Here is a 13,628-nt window from a genome sequence, read left to right as displayed (position 1 = left end):
CAGTCTATGTCTTTTGATTGATGAATTCAGGCCATTAACGTTCAGGGTTATTATAGAGAAATGATTTGGTTTCCCGGTCATTTGGTTCATTTTTAAAATTTTGTTTATTTATTTGTTTGACACAACTTGTTTCCTCCTTTATTTGACAATTCCTTTAGGATAATTCCTCCCTTTGCTGATTTGCTTCTTTGTTTTTCATCTCTTCCTCATGGAATATTTTGTTGAGAATGTTCTGTAATGCTGGCTTTCTTTTTGTAAATTCTTTTAGCTTTTGTTTATCATGGAAGGATTTTATTTCATCGTCAAATTTGAAGGTAAGTTTTGCTGGGTATAAGATTCTTGGTTGGCATCCATTTTCTTTCAGGGCTTGAAAAATGTTGTTCCAGGACCTTCTAGCTTTTAGGGTCTGGATTGAAAAATCTGCTGATATGCGTATTGGTTTCCCCCTGAATGTAATTTGGTTCTTTCTCTCACAGCCTTTAAAATTCTGTCTTTATTTTGTATGTTAGGTATTTTCATTATAATGTGCCTTGGTGTGGGTCTGTTGTAATTTTGTGTATTTGGAGTCCTATAAGCCTCTTGAACTTGATTTTCCATTTCATTCTTCAGATTTGGGAAATTTTCTGATATTATTTCATTGAATAGGTTGTTCATTCCTTTGGCTTGTTTCTCTAGGCCTTCCTCAATCCCAATAATTCTTAAATTTGGCCTTTTCATGATATCCCATAGTTCTTGTAGATTCTGTTCATGATTTCTTACCATCTTCTCTGTTTGTTCAGCTTTGTTTTCAAGGTTAAATATTTTGTCTTCAATGTCTGAGGTTCTGTCTTCCAGGTGTTCTATCCTATTGGATATGCTTTCTATGGAGTTCTTAATTTGGTTTATTGTTTCCTTCATGTCAAGGATTTCTGTTTGGTTTTTTTTTCAATATCTCTAACTCTTTATTGAAATGATCTTTTGCTTCCTGTATTTGCTCTTTTAACTGTCGATTGATGCGATCAATCAATGCTTGCATTTGCTCTTTCATCTCATCATTCAATGCTTGCATTTGCTCTTTCATCTCCTCGTTTGCTTCTCTGATCATTTTAATTATGTACATTCTGAACTCCTTTTCTGTCATTTCTTCTGCCATGCTGTCATTGGGTTTTATTGATGTAACATCTAGATTTGTTTGCAGCATTTTCTTTCCTTGTTTTCTCATGTTGTTCAGATATCAGTGGACCGCTGAGATATTGCAGATTTCCTCTGTTGATTTACAATGACCCTGAAGATTTCTATATATATCCCCTCTTAGCCTTCAGTAGGCTGAAGTCTTGGAGGAGGTTGATAATGCGGTGCTCCACAAGGAAGCTGCCTCTCTAGGAGTGGTGGCCTTCAGGTGGGGTATATTCCCTGCTAGTGGGCAGAGGTGCCTCCACTTGTTGACCAATGGTCATCCAAAGGGGACCTAGGCTGTGCGCTGAGGCAAGGCCTGTTTGGGCCTGAGCCTCTGGTTTTACCGTCCTTGTGGGAAACCTCACCCAGCAGGGAAGACTCACCCGGTGGGGAGGTCTCGCTGGTCAGTTTCCTCCTAGAGGTTCCCCTCAATTTACAGCTACTGCCTGGGCTGGGCTGCCTTCCTCTGCAAAGTTTCCAGGGGCCCGGCCCTACCTCCTGGGCCTGGGAGCCTCACCCTTCGCAGATGAATCTCCTTAGGCTGCCCCTCCTCAGAGAATTTGCCCATAGGCCTGGAACCTTCGCTCCGCCCTAAGCCTGTCTCTGTGCGGCTCTTCCACCCAGAAGCCTCCTAGATCCTGGGACCCTGTTCTGCACCTAATCGCCTGGCTGCGTGGCCCCTCCTCTGAGCAGCCACCTGTGGCCCCGAACAATCGCTCTGAGTCCCAGAGACCCGCCACAGGCCTCTTCCTCCAGACAGCTGCCCAGTATGCCGGTGCGGTCACTAGGAGTCCAAGAAACTCACTTCGTGCCTCCTCCTCCCACCAACCACCCGTAGCCCGGGGCAATCAATCACTCCGAGTCGAAGTGACCCTGCCCGTTCCTCTTCCTTCTCCAGATAACCCCCCGGGTGTTCAGGAGCAGTCCCTCTGAGTGGCTCTGAATCCACGTGACCTGCTGCACGGGTCCTCTGGGCCACCGCCCGGAGCTCTGGTGTGGTCCCTCAAGACCAAGCGTCCCACCACGCTTCTCCTCCAGGCAGCCCCCCTGTGTTCAGGAGCTGTCACTTTAAGACCAAATAACTCACCACTCGCCTTCTCCTCTGAGCAGCCGCCTGGAGCGCTAATGCAGTCACTGCGAGTCCAAAGGACCCGCCGCGCTCCTTCTCCTCCTTCTCCTACTCCTCCGGGCAGGCCCCGGGGTTCAGAAGTGGTCAGGGTCCAAACAGCTCGCCACGCAGCCCCTTCTCTGGCAACCGCCTGTAGTTCCCGTATAGTCGCCCGAATCCAAGCGGCTGCTCCTCTTCCTCCTCGTCCTCAGGGCAGGCCCCGGGGTTCAGAAGCGTCGTTCTGATTCCAAACAGCTCGCCGCGCGGCTTCTCCTCTGGCAACCGCCTGCAGCTCTGGCGCAGTCTCTCCGAATCCAAGTGGCCACGCTCCTCTCCTCCTCCTCAGGGCAGGCCCTGGTGTCCTGAGTCCACACAGTTCTCCCCGCCACTCCTCCCCCGGGCAGCCGCCGGAGCCCCAGTGGCTGCTCCGAGTCCCAGCGCTGTGCCAACCGGCCTCCTCTATGGCGCTCCAGCGGGGGGAGGGGCGTCTCGCCGGCAGTTCTACTTCACAAAGTTTCCTGCGTTCCGGGACCCCCGTCCCATCCGGGATGCCCCCCCAGGGGGTGAGAGTCACCCGGCTACTTTGAGTTGGTCCCAAGCGTCTCAATATCTCCTCTCTTGAATCCTGAGTTCTGGAGCAACACGTAATGCAGCCACCCTCTAGGCCACCATCTTGAAAACCCGGTAATTTCATATTTTGTAACCTAATAAAGTATTTCCTCAGCAAATGCCTCTTTGATCTGTGATGTCATATATAGGCTGTAACATCTTTTGTAGTTTTTATAAGGATTTGAGGTAGAAGCAAAATGTTCACATATTACACCACATTCTATGAATTAAATTCACAAATAACTGAAATATTTTCAAAAGAAGGTAGGGAGAATGACAATAAAAAGGTTATGAAGAGAAAAAATATGTAAGCCTGCATATTTAAAACAGAGACGGCTACGTGTAAGAAGATGTGTTGCCTTGTGTACACCTCCTTGTTCTTTGCTACCCTTTCCATCATTGCACACACCAAATCTCTGCCTTAACAAGTGGTACAAACAAATTGGGTGCCCAGATTCCACCCTCAGAGACCCCATCTTTCTTTAATGGAACCGCTTACACCCACATGTCTTAGCCGTCCTTTGCATATACACCAAGGTCTGCCACATAAGAGCCACTGCCTGGCACTGCAGTAAGAATATGGACCTGTGTACATGTGTGTCATTGTGTACTCTTTATGACCCACAACTCTCCATCAAGCTGTATTTTCAAGTAGCGGTAGTCAGTTCTGTCATGACAACTCATTCCTCCTTCTACTCCTCAGCACAACTGCCTTAAGATTTTTCCCTCATTTTGTTTGTTTCCAGAATGTTGAAAGCAGAACCCCATTATCTAGAACAGAACCATGTGAGCTACACAAAACTTGAAGCTGAAATCAAAACGACCAGAGGGAGAGGACAAATGGAGAAAGGAGTCGCTGTTCACAAAGGCAAACTCTAGAGAGACATGAGACATCCAATGCTTCTCTCAGAGAGTAAGACCTTCAGGAAGCAAATATTCCATAGAAAAGAATGGTTTTAATATTTTCTTAGTCTTTCTAACTATCATAGTTCTAAAATGAGAGCAGATGAGAAAAGGGAAATAATACTGAAATGAGGACTTAAGAAAGTACAGATTTTGGTACAAGCTCTTATCAATAGTTAGTTCTACAATTTTGGCAACATTTTCCAATTTTTTAGTCTTACTTTTTGTTCTATAGAAGATTATTATTTCATTATAAAATTCCTAAAGTCACTTCCTACTGTAAATTTTTTTTTAATTTTTAAAATGTGGAGATGTTTGAGAGAGGGAACCACAATTTAATGAAAATGACGGAAAACAGGCTCACTGAAAAAAAAGTTAATGATTAAAAGTGAGAAATTAATGTCCTTTATTTTAAGAGTTTTATTTTTTCAGATGATGATTAACCGTGTTCCTAATCCTGACTTTGGTTAGCATGAGAGGAAATGAGCTTTATTCACTGAGGTGAGTCTAAAGGGGACTGCATTGAATGCCAAATGTGCAGTGGGTTGTGGGGAACATGCACAATCTTCTCTTAAGGTAGTTTTCAAACTACATGTGATTATTTCTTCGTCTATTCCAGATTTAAAAAAATATGCAGGTGGATTTTCCTTGATCATTTGATTTTATACAATTCATTGATAAAGTATTGGATGTAAGACATTAATATCCCTATTTTATCCTTATTGCCTTTTTTCACATTATCCATCTGCTGTCTGCTCTCCCATTGAAACTCACTTGGTTGAGGGTGGAAGACAGATGATCAAAAGACAATGGACAAAACAATCTGATAAGAGCCATTGGCATTAATATGTTGACAAATGTTTAACAACTGTCTCTGAGGAGAGGGATGCTTTGATTTGCAGTAATTGCCAGTTTTCATGGTGTAAATACTTCAACTATGACTGATTTCAAGAAAACAATACAGCATCAACTGGCTGAAAAATTCCTGAAAACTCAGGAGCAATATCAGCTCTCTTGAAGTAGTGTAAGTAGTTTTAGCACACACTGAATAGGCATTAGCCAGGTGATTTAGACGCTTGCTAGGAACTGTCAGGAGGAGGTAAGCTGTCTAGGGCTGGAATAGTAGATAGGAGAGAAAGATATGAAACTATGGTAAATCAGAGGACACACGAGTTGCTCTTGTAGAGGACTGGGTTTGTGATAGAAGTCATGATAGAGAAGCAGCATGAAGAAAGAGCATGAAGGGCCAAATATGTCATACTAAGGAGACAGGGCTTTATCTTGAGAACAGAAATAACCTGAAACATGAAGGTGGTGTCTCAGTATAATGGCAAAAAGCATTTATTTTAGAAAAATAACTGGTATAGTATGAATTATAGACATACTCTGAGTCCCATTTTTGCTATCTTTAGCAAAAATGAGGAAGTTATTTTAACAATTACAGCTTTATAACAATTCATTGGGTCTAATGAAACCCAAAGATTACTTGGCTTTTTCAAGGACGCTACCTAAAGTATTGGAAAGTTGTCAGGAATCCAAGACATGTTATCCCACTGTCTCTTAAGTGTTCTCTGTACCTCTATTGACTTATTTTTCTTAGAGAGTTGCTCTCTTGGATCAACTTAAAATTTCTAAAAAAGAATCTGGTTTATTTGTCTCTGATCAGGTGTCTACCCCTTATCCTATCATTTATGGTGATAAAGGTGGTGTCTTAATTAGTTTGTTGTTGCTATAACAAAATACCTGAAGAAAGAGATTTACTGAACTCTCAGTTCAGGAAGTTCACAAGCATGGTGCCAGCACTGACTTCTGGTAATGACAGTGAATAATATCACATGGAGGAGTGGGTGTGTGTGTGTGAGTGTGTGTGTGTGTGACAGAGAGAGATAATACACAGTGAGAGAGAAAGCAAGAGAATGGTGCAGGGCCAGGCATGCTCTTTTATAACAACCTATTCTCATGGGAACTAATCTATCCTGTGAGACCTAATGAGACCAGTATCAGTCCCTTCACAAATATGATCATGAGTTGATCACCTCCTACTAGGTCCCAACTCTTAAAAGTCCCCCCATCTTTAATACTGTTACATTGAGGATCAAGCCTCCAGTGTATGAATCTTTGGTGGACAAATCTTATACAAACCATAGCAGGTGGCATGGAAAAAGAAGGTTGAATATGAGCCTAAAGTTTTAGGAAGACAGGAGAGTGAGTGTATGGGGCTTAAAAAAAAGGGGTCCTATAAGCTGGCTAAGTATTCTCTAAGGTATCTACTATAGATAGAAAGAGAGAGGAAATATAAAGTATTTTCCAAACTCTTTAAGACATTTTCTATGTGACCATTATCAAGTTAGATTCCTCTTCAAAACTTAGTTTCTGCATGAATAAACCAGAGATTAAAAATACTCCCAATTTCATTTGGTTGTTTTTAAGAATAACTGAGATAATGATCAAGAAAGAACTTAGCACAGTGCCTGTTAAGTACTAAGTCCTAATTGAATATTTGTTAGCTTTGAAAATATATTGTTAATAATTTTCAAGTTAATTAACAAATATAGGTTAAAATTTCAAGATACAAAACATTGCATCTCAATATACAAAAACACTTTAATCTCCAATAACTAGAATATTACTCTGTTAACATTCTAGGTGAGACTTCTAATAAGAGATGTTTTTGTATTTCTGAGTTAGGATTCAAAATTCTTCACAACTGTTAGAATAAAGGCAGTAAGGGTGTGGAAAAACTTAAAGATTTGGGAACATGAGTAGATAGAAATATTATTAAATGAGATAGGAGGAACAGGAATGAGAGAAAAGCACATTCAAAGACAGCAAAAATTATGTTTGGTCAGGGATGTATAAATTTTAATGAACATGGGACAGCCTGTTACATAGCTAGAAATATTCTTGTTTCATGTCTTAGTCCATTTGTGTTGCTATAGCAAAATACTGCAGACTGGATAATTTAAAATTTGTAATTTAAAATTTATAATTTAAAATTCTATTTTTTTCCAGTTCTTGAGACTGAGAGGCTAAACGCAGTATCAAGGCACCAGCAGCTTTGGTGTCAGGCAAGGGCATTATTCTCTTTTTCTAAGATGGTGTCTTGAACACTGTCATCCCATGGTCAAAGGGATCAAGGGGAAAAAAGGAGGGCCTAAACTAGTTCCTTCCATTCCTTTTATAAGGCATTAATCCACTCACAAAGATGGAGTCCTCAAGACTTAATCACTACCTAAAATGCCTCACCTCATAATACCACCATAATGGTGATTAAGTTTCAACATGAACTTTGGAGGAGACATGTTCAAATGGCAGTACTTAATTTGTTGATTACGAATGCAACAAACAATTTCTCCAACAAGATTTAGACATCTCAGATACCTCAATAATGGAAGAGGAAGGTCCTATCTAGGGAATACAAAAATTCTGATCACTAAAAATAATATCTGATATGACTACCTAAAGCATCATTCTACATTTTTGCCTCTAATGAGCCTGATAAATATAAATTAGTCACTTATCTTCCCACTGGCCTATAACCCATAGCCTCTGCTCATAGTCTGTGCTCATTCCAGAGAAAGAATCACAATAAACAATGTCTGTCTGTCTCTCTCTCTCTCACCTTAGATTTAGACATATAAATATATACTTTTATATAACTTTTTTATAAGTTAAACACACGCACACAGGAAACAACCAACATTCGAATTATTTATAGGTATCACAGTGGAAAGTAATTATCATAATTACCAAAGCTTACTTTATAGAGCTCGTAAAGATTTAATAAATGATTTTATATATCTCTTACAATTACCCTTGGAAAGTAGGATTATTCTTATCTCTACTTCTCAGGTGAGAAACCCAAAGCCTGGAGAAGTTAAGTGTTTTGTCTTCTAGTCACATGAAAGAATTTAAACCAGGTGGTCCAATTCCAAAGCTCTCTTACGACTTCCCCAACAGAGATAGCAGATTGGAATTGATGCTGCTTTCAGCTTGAGACTGTCCTGGATTTTTATTCAGGAAACAATCAGGATGTAAATTGGGGATCACTGTGCAAAGGAAATTCCATTTCTTACCTGCCAGATTCGGCAATGAGATGATCCCACTCATGCTGCCCCAGAAGAATTTGGCCTCTATGTCAGTGATTCTCAAACATTTCTGACTATGACCCATAGTAAGAAATATGTTTTACATGCATGATTAATTAAATATTGCTAACTATATGCACCATACAGTACAGTAGATCTCCAGGACTTAGTGACTTTGAATAACTAAACTTTTGTGCCCTTCGGCTAATACCTCCCTGTTTCCTTCTCCCCTATGCCCTGTAACCAATATTCCACTCTCCACTTCTATGATTTTAACTATTTTTGATTCTTCATGTAAGTGGTGCTATGGTTTGGATATGAGGAGTCCCCAAAAATTCCTGTGTTAGTGCAAGAAATGTTCAAAGGTAAAATTATTGGATTGTGTGAACTGTAACATAATCAATCCATTCTAGTTTGAATGGATTAACTAGGTGGTAACTGAAGGCAGGTGAGGCATGCCTGGAGGAGGTGGGTCATGGGGGTGTATACTGGAAGGGTGCCTCCTCTCTGTGGCCCCTCCACCCCTGCTTCCTGGCTGCCATGAAGTGAGCAGCACTCCTCTGCCATTGCCCTTCAGCCATGATATTCTGCCTCACCTGAGGTCCAGAGTGATGGAGTTAGCCAACCATGGTCTAGGTCTCTGAAACCATGAGTCAAAATAAAGTTTCCCTAAGTTGTTTCTTAGAGAATAAAGTTTCTCCAAGTTGATCTGATCAGGTATTTTGGTGACAGTGACAAAAAGCTGACTGACAGAAGTGATATCAGGTAGTATTTATCCTTCTGCATCTGGCTCATTTTACTCAGCATAATGTCCTCCAGGTTCATCTTTGTTGTTGCAAGGATAGGCTTTTCTTCTTTTGTAAAATTGAATAACATTCCTTTGAATGAATATACCACATTTTATCTATTCACCTATCAAGATATATTTAGTTTCCTTCCATGTCTCGGCTATTGTAAATAATAATGAAATGACATGGGTGTGCAGATATCTTTTTGAGATTCTGATTTCATTTTCTTTGGATAGAACACAGAAGTGGAATTACTGGATCATATGGTAGTTCTACTTTTATTGTTTTTGGGAAATTTACATACTGTTTTCCGTAGTGGATATACCAACTTACATTCCTCCCATTCCCTTTTCTCTTCATCCTCACCAAAACTTGTTATCTCTTGTCTTTTCAATAATAGCTATCTATCCTAACAGGTGCGAGGTGATATTTTATTGTGCCTTTGATTCATATTTGCATTTTTCCATACTAATGAAGTCATGTACATTAAATATGTAGAGCTCTTTGTGTGTAAATCATACCTTAATAAAGTGGATTTTTAAAAATATTAAATACATTGTACATTAAATTTAAGGACACACACACAAAAACAGATAAAAACTTAATAAAAAATGACAAAAGGCTATTTATTCAGACATATGATAAAACTTATCAGTTATTATGAAAAGATCATTAATTATTTGACAATAACCTCTATGAAGTACCTCACTACCTTATTATGACAGATTAACAAGTTTGTACAAACAAAATAGGAAAATGAAAATGATACAAGTATGCATTGTTAAAAATAATAGTATTTATCACGTGCACATTGATTCCAAAATATGTATACATATGAAAACACATACATATAGGATTTCCAGTTGTGTGTACCTTGTCTAAAAATAATAGACTTTCATTAAATTGGAAGAATGAATTTGGAATTATTTATCCTAAAATATAGGCTGTGCAGTTCATATAAAATTTGTGTGAGGAGATGAGGGAAGATGTTCAATATATAAGCTTTAGACTCCAAACTAAGGCTATCCCTTGGTACAGACAGGCTTTTATACTGAGGTAGTATGGACAGTGGGTTCAAACAGCAACCCATGATGAAATCGAAAAATTTGAAGAGGCAAATGCTGCAATCACAGGATTGGTTTCTACTTGAAGCTGCTTCTCACATGAGCCTCTTTAAAAAGTGGATGCATTAAGGTAAATGGCAACCAGGGATTTATTAGCTATTCTGAACTATAAGAATGCCACCTAATATTGACTAAGTATTTTAAGGGCATTGGAATTGTCCCCCATTTTAAAAATAATATTTGGAAAAAAACAAAATAAAAGTAAATGAAAAGTAGAGAAATACCTAAATCAACAGTATGTGTGACAACGAAGTAAGTTTTTTTAAAAAATGGAATTTAGTGGCATTTTTGACCATATGAGATACATTGTTTTTACAGAGCATAGGAATGTGGTTGGCAATGAAGACTTATAAAGGATTTGATTGACATCTTCAAAGTTATAAAGGGTGATAATGAAACTTTGTCAAGCTCTTTTTTATTTTTTTACTGTTTTTTAAAAATTTGTTCTGATTAGTTATACAAGACAGTAGAATGCATTTTGACACATCATACATAAATGGAGTACAACTCATTCTTCTGTGCATGATGTAGAATCACACCAGTTGTGTCTTCATATATGCACATAGGTTCATAATGTCTGATTTATTCTACTATCTGTCCTATCCCCGAATCCCCTCCCCTCCTTTCACTCCCCTGTCTAACCCAAAGTACCTCTATTTCTCCCTCACCACCACCGCTCATTTTGAATTAGCATCTGCATGTGAGAGAAAACATTCAGCCTTCCGTTTTTTGGGATTTCATCTCAGTCCAGTCAGAATGGCAACTATCAAAAATACAAACAATAAATGTTTGTATATTTACAAAAAATAAATGTTGGCAAGGATGTAGGAAAAGGTATACTGATACAATGCTGGTGGGACTGCAAATTGATGCAACCATTATGGAAAACAATATGGAGATTCCTCAGAAAACTTGGAACCACCATTTTCCCCAGCTATTCCACTCCTTAATTTATACCCAAAGGACTTAAAATCAGCATGCTACAGTGACACCTCCATATCAATGTTTATAGCAGCTTAATTCACAATAGCCAAACTATGGAACCAACTTATATGCCCTTCAACAGATGAATGGATAAAGAAAATGTGGTATACATACACAAGGGAATATTACTCAGATTTAAGAAGAATGAAATTATGGCATTTGTAGGTAAATGGATGGAGCTGAAGAATATCATTCTAAGAGAAATAAGCCAGTCCCAAAGAACCAAAAGCCAAATGTTTTCTCTGATATGCAGATGCTAATCCCCCATGTTTCTGAAAGAGAAGCAATTGAGAATGAAAGAGTAAAGCATGAGAGGCCAGAATTTAGCCATATGGAAGGATCTTGAAGCCCAACTTTAGAGAAATGGCCAAACAGCATTACGAAAGAAGTGGTTTTTTGTTTTTTTTTTTTAGTTTTTATATTGCTTACATTTCTAAAGTTTAAATCCCCTTAATTTTCTTCTATACTCACAAATTCCATGTAATCAGAAATTTATTTTGTTTTTATTTGTCTTTTTTTTTTTTAACATCAATGAAGGGACTGAGTTCCACATCTCTGTTGATATGAATAGTCCTAGGACAGCACATTTGAGACAACAGCAAACATATAACTGATTATGTTAGCTGAAGCAGGAATGGGTGCTGTAGGTGGGCTTATAAGGTCAAGTCTGCTGAGAATTCTCAAAAACATTTGTTGGTGCACTGGATCTTTCATAGACCAAAAACTGGGTTTGAAATAATCTTATTTAGATCCTAGGGCACAGAGACCCCAGATGATATCAAGTATTATTTGTTTAAAGTAAATACACCTGTATGTGGCTTTGAAACTTACACTTATATTCAAATATTCAAATATTACTTTGCCTAAAAAGGGGGATATATAAAACAATAAGAAATGTTTGGTGATTTAGATTGGAAACATTGTCAGAAATGAGGCTATTCATGACACTAATAAGCAAATCTTCTATAAAACACTTAAATTCAAGTGAATGAATCTTTAATCTGGAGGACTATAGGGTTATATTCTTATATTTTGTCTAGCAATTTCTAATTGCAAGGTTTTATTCAGTTATAAACTATGGAAGTTGGAGAACTTTTATTTGTAGATCAAAATATTTATTTGTGCTAAAAATCTGATTAAAGCAACATATACAAGTGTGATCCACATTTGTCAATTCATTCTCCTTAATGTTTGGCCTTAATTGGCATTGTTCCATGATGTAAGAGGAAAGGTTTTCCCATTTTCTAATAGTTACATGGTTAAGTAGCATTATTCTTTCTATGGATCTCATCAGTTCTTTGAGAATTTGCCTAATAACAAAGAGGAACAAAGAAGGACAATAGAGAATAAGAGAATGGAATTGATAGGAGTTGAGCTTCTCCTCTTGTCTCTGCTGATCACCATGGAAGTTCTTTATATATTATTTAATTAAACTAATTTAGTACTCATTCCTAAGCAGGTATTATTATCCCCATTTTATGAATAAGTCTAAAAAAATTAAAGCAGTTGATCAAGATCACATAAATTGTAAGTGGCAGAACCGTGTGCATTTATAACCACACCATTTTCCAGAGGTGTGCCAATTAAGTTTGTCCCCCTCTCCCAAATCTAAAAGTTGTGTGATCACATAAGCCTAGTAAATGCTAGACTAGACAACTACATGGTTTGTTCTCTGTGGGACTTCTTTAAGTCATTAATCTGATGATGTCAATTGCCATTTTCTAAGATGATAATAGAATAAGTAGAAAATTTTACTAATTTTTAAATAAAGTGCCTCCTGGAATTAGACCCACTGAATTCACTTTGGGAAGTAAATAGTGCACCAAACTCTGTTGCTTCCAAAAAAGAAAGGATTTAATCGATCTAGAACTGTGCAATGACATGATCACAATCTGCCAGAATATGGTTCAGGCCAGGTGGCGGGTAACACATCAAACATGTGCAGCAATTCTGAGTACAAGGAAGGAGTCTTTATTGATTTTCTTTGGTTGCTTGACAGGCTGAGCCCATGGGTGATGTAGGGCTACAAATCCCATCAAATCCACAGGAACTTTTCGACAGACTGTGTCTGCCTCCTACGCGGCAGTGATATGGTTGAATCCCTCTTGGGTTTATACAGTGATGATAACCTTGGATAACATGCCATTGCCATTTCTAATTTTTAGGCTGAAGAAAGGGCCCTCCTGATAAAAATTAAAAGTAAATGATTATCCTTCCTCTGGTGCATGTTTTTATTGTAGTAGTTTGATAGTTACTTTTGCTAAATCTATAGTTTTATTACACAAATATTTTATTCAAAAGAAATTTTTATTGCTTCATGACTATTTTTTTGCTGAAAATTCTGGTAAAAATTTCAAACAGTATAAAAGCATATAAAATAAAAATGACTCTCTTCCACCTTATTCCACCTCTTTTTCCAAAGTTGGCTGCTAAAACCAGTTTCTTAGAAATTCTTTCAGATGTTCTTTACGTATATACAAACATATTATACACATGAGTGTTTATGAATCTTCTTTCAGGGAAGTACGTATGTGGAGAATTATTAGGCACGCTCTTCTATTCATAATGTTTTAAAGATTTCCCAGAGATCTTTTTCTTATAATATACTACATCTCAAGTAAAACACCAAATTAGCTAACTGGATTGTTTTTTTAGAAGATGCAGCCATATTAACTGATGCACCATAAAACCCATCTATCCTAGTTACACACAGCACTGTTCAATCTGTAATCCTCAGGGAAATACAGCAATGGGTGGTTGTACTAGTGGTATATGCTTAGATATTCAGTATACTATTCAATAGCCATGTGTGACAAGGCTAAATCAAAATATGCTATAAGTGAAAATTACACATAGAAGTTTGAAGACA

The sequence above is a fragment of the Sciurus vulgaris genome, assembly GCF_902686455.1.
Source record: "Sciurus vulgaris genome assembly, chromosome: 15".
Taxonomy (NCBI): domain Eukaryota; kingdom Metazoa; phylum Chordata; class Mammalia; order Rodentia; family Sciuridae; genus Sciurus; species Sciurus vulgaris.
This window is presented reverse-complemented; position numbering follows the sequence as displayed.